Raw genomic sequence first — 4,732 nt, 5'->3', positions numbered from 1 at the left:
GCTATAGCGCTGTTAGTTACATTTTTTGTTGTCATTGGAAAGGTAAACCTGTAATGTTTTTGACACCTGTTATTTGAATATTTGGAATTTTATTTTTGTAACCCTATATATTTAAAATAACGCTAAAAGACAAACTGGGCGATGAAATGAAAATTTACATAAACAAATAAATAGATAAATAAAACGAATATATGAAATATATCAATTAAACATATAAATAAATAAAACCAAATATTTAAGCAAATTAAGTCTCTAATGTAGGCCCTTGTAAAGCCTACCATGTTTCTTATGTATATATGTATATATATATACATATATATATATACATGTATATATATATATATATATATATATATATATATATATATATGTGTGTGTGTGTGTGTGTGTGTGTGTGTGTGTGTGTGTGTGTGTGTGTATGTATATATATATATATATATATATATGTGTGTGTGTGTGTGTGTGTGTGTGTATGTGTGTGTGTGTGTGTGTGTGTGTGTGTGTGTGTGTGTGTATGTATATATGTGTATGTATATATGTGTATATATATACACATATATATATATATAATATGTATATATGTGTTGATGAAGGTGGAAAAAGAAGTCACGTGTCTAGTTCCGAGCTCCTGAGTTCATTCCTGACCGAGTTCCTGAGTTTATTCCTGACCGGTTTCGCTCTATGCTTCTGAGGAAGCATAGAGCGAAACCGTTCAGGAATAAACTCAGGAACTCGGAACTAGACCCGTGACTTTTTTTTCCACCTTCATCAACTTGTCACAATGTACCAGCATATATACATACATATATATATATATATATATATATATATATATATATATATATATATATACACACACATATATATATATATATATATATATATATATAAGTATATATCTATATATATATATACATATATATATATAATATATGCGTGTATTCACCTAGTTGTACTTTACGGGACGGGAGCTATGATCGTTGTGACCCGTTTTCGTATCTCTCAACATTCAATTTATTCTCGAACTCGTGTATCGTTCTGACATTCACTGTTTCACTGTTTAGTTTGTTCCAGATATCAATCACCCTGTGCAGGAGACTGTTCTTTTCCAGGTCTCTTCTGTAACTGTCCTTCTTTAGCTTTTTATCGTGTCCTCTTGTTTCTCTCCTGTCCCATTTCAATAGGTCATCTCCATCAAGAACTTCCATCCCTTTCATAATTCTGAAAATGGGCAACAGGTCGCCTCTGTTGTGTGTGTGTGTGTGTGTGTGTGTGTGTGTGTGTGTGTGTGTGTGTGTGTGTGTGTGTGTGTGTGTGTGTGTGTGTGTGCGTGCGTGTGTGTGTGTGTGTGTTCAATATTCAATCCTTACTCAAGCTCTACTACTAATGACTACTATTTTGACTGCCCTCAACACTTTCCTGTTTCTCAGCACCACCCTCGATAACACCCTGTCACATGCCTTCTCCAAATCCATGAAAGTCCTAATGACATGATTTCTTCCTCTGCCAAACAATTCGCGTATATCTCTCTTACAACAACAGCAATTTGGTCTATGCACCCTCTTTCTTTCTTTCTTCAGCTCACACTGTTCTCTCCCAATTACTTATATTCCTCCACTAGTCATCTCAGTGAACGCACATACGCACATTACACCCACAAACACCGACATATATATCAACTTTTTCTTCTATTGTTATTCTATTTCTTTCAAATTTATTCCAGACTTCATTCACAACCACAACCATTCCAATATACCATAAAACACTTCACATGAAGCACTTCTCACCAAACAAGCAGGATTAAGCCACGTGTGTGTGTGGGGGGGGAGCTCAGTGGAGATCCATCTCAGTTGCATCAATAATGGACGGAATAGCTTCAAACATTAAAGGTTTCATTGCTAGGACGGTAACGAATAGAAGTGCAGAGGTAATTATTAAACTCTAGCGATAGTTAGACCCATCCTTGACTATGCAGTACAGTTTTGGTCTCCGTCCTACAGAATGGACATCAATTCACTAGAATTAGTACAGAGAAGAATGACCAAAATGATACATGGAATCAGAAATTTGCCTTACGAAAAGAGGCTTAGGCACCTTAACTCTCTCTGGAAAGACGCAAAGTGCGGGGTGATTTAATAGAGGCGTTCAAGTGGATGAAAGGCTTTAACAAGGGTGATGCAAACAAAGTCATCATATTAAAACAACAGGGCAGGACTCGCAGTAATGGTTATAAACTGGGCAAATTTAGATTTAACAGGGAAATAAGCACGAATTGGTTTACTAAAAGGTGGCCGACGAATGGAATAAACTTAGTAACCATATAGTAAACGCTGAAACTATCAGTTGTTTTAAGAAACGATTAGACAACTTTACGGATGGGGATGACAGGTGGTGATGGATACGGAGCTGCCTAGTGTAGGCCTTATGGTCTCTTGCAGTCTCCTTCATTCTTATGTTCTTATATCTGTCACCAGGGCTGGATGTACTCACTTGTGGGTTTTAGGCCTAACTCAGCAGTGGGCCCCAAAATCTTAAAAAAAAAAAGGCATGTTTCAGCTTCTTGTAAGACAAATTACTCGCAGTTGGCCCACAGTTACCCGTGGCCCCTGTAATGATATGTAATATGAATGATCCCAAGTAATGAAATAATAATTAATCGCTGGCCTGATCCCTACCCACAATGCATCTGTAAGCCAGTGTCTGTAAACATGGAACGCGGGGTGAGTGTTGGAATAAAGTGCACTGGACTTTAAAAGTGTCTTAGTTATGTTTATTCCCAACATATGAGCATTGCAGGCCCTAGGTTAATGGCCCACAATGCCTAGAGGTAAATTCGGACCCCCTGTCTCTCTACCACTAAAGATTGTTTGTGACTCCGTGGAATCTCCGTCTCCTCTCCTCACTTTCGTCGGTAAACATATTGACGTCAGCATCGCTCCTTGCCTCCTGAGCAATATATATATATATATATATATATATATATATACATATACATATATATAAATATACATATATATGTATATATATATTTATATATATATATTTATATATATATTTATATATATGCATATATATGTACATATATATATATACATATATATATATATATACATACATATATATATGTATATATATATATATATATATATATATATTGATTAAAATCAACTGCGCTAATAGATTTAACTATTTTCAGTTGTATCTTCTTAAGTTTAAGGAAGGACTTCCTATCAACTTCATTCAGCTTATGAACGAAATCATCCATGGTGAATGTGAAAAGAAAGTCGCTGGTGAATGCCGATAGTTTCTATTGGATGTGTAACAGCATGTAAAAAACATATACATATATATATGTATATATACATATATCACTTAAACAAAATCTTGTAGCACATTTGCAATTAGTAATCACAAAGAACCCACAGTCGGAATAAAAGGAAACTTTAGAAGAATGTGTAACTTCTATATTTCGGCTAATAGCTATAGCTATTAGCCGAAATATAGAAGTTACACATTCTTTTACAGTTTCCTTTTATTCCGACTGGGGGTTCTTCGTGATTATATATATATATATATATATATATATATATATATATATATATATATATGTGTGTGTGTGTGTGTGTGTGTGTGTGTGTGTGTGTGTGTGTGTGTGTGTGTGTGTGTGTGTGTGTGTGTGTGTGTGTATATATATATATATATATATATATATATATATATATATGTATATGTATATGTATGTATGTATTATTAGTCAAAAACAGCCCGCCTAACAACAACGGTGTGGTTTACAAAATTCCTTGCTAAGATTGTAACAAATTTTATATTGGACAAGCTGGGAAAAAATTGAAAAGAAGGATTTCCCAACATAAATATAGTGTGAGATCTTCCTAGTAAAATAATATGTTATTTCAACATAAAGCATTATACAACCATCATATTGGTTGGCCTAAGGCAACAATTTTAGCCAGAGGAAAAAGTCTACAAGAAAGAAATATAATAGAATCCTACTTAATATCAGGCACGTTTGATAGAAATATAAATTCAAGCTATGGACATTTTAAATGTGATAAATTGGTAACCCAAATGGTGACCAAAATGTTTCCGCCATATTGACCCTTATGTGTTGGTCAGGTCGATTGAGGTAAGGTCATCCCCCCTTCCCGCATTGTATTGTCTTCCCCCTTTCCCCCCTACAGTTGCTACCTGATACTTTCATTTAGTCTGAAGATGTAATATACGAAAGTACTTACTGTCTACAAGTTTCCCTTCTCTTCTGGTTATTTTGCATTTTTGTATCACGATGATGTGATTGCTTGCATACACACACACACACACACACACACACACGTTGCTCGACGGCACATTGGCAGTGTTCGCAACCGCTATTCCAACGGTCCTGGTTCAAATCCCGCCCAGGGTTGAAATTATTTGTATCGCTGTGCTGCGAGCCATTACTCCAACTCTCATGGGCGGGGAGCTGGGTTGTGTGTGTAAGGGTAAGGTCACAGCATTACCCATAGATCGGTCATATATAAGCTCTAAGCTCTCATTCGGGAGGGTAAAAGCTTTCGATCATGAGTCCAATACGCGGTCGAAGACCATGGTGAATGACACACATGCACGCCAAGGGATGTATCCATTCCCACACATCACACCCTTAGGCCTTAAGCACACTGGCGACTTTTGTAGAGCCACAAGTGGCTGCGTTTTGTGGCGGGGATATTTTCTC

The sequence above is a fragment of the Oratosquilla oratoria genome, chromosome 12, assembly GCF_046742065.1.
Source record: "Oratosquilla oratoria isolate Oo_2021 chromosome 12, ASM4674206v1, whole genome shotgun sequence".
Classification (NCBI taxonomy): domain Eukaryota; kingdom Metazoa; phylum Arthropoda; class Malacostraca; order Stomatopoda; family Squillidae; genus Oratosquilla; species Oratosquilla oratoria.
The sequence above is the reverse complement of the archived record's forward strand: the minus strand, read 5'-3'. Positions refer to the sequence as shown.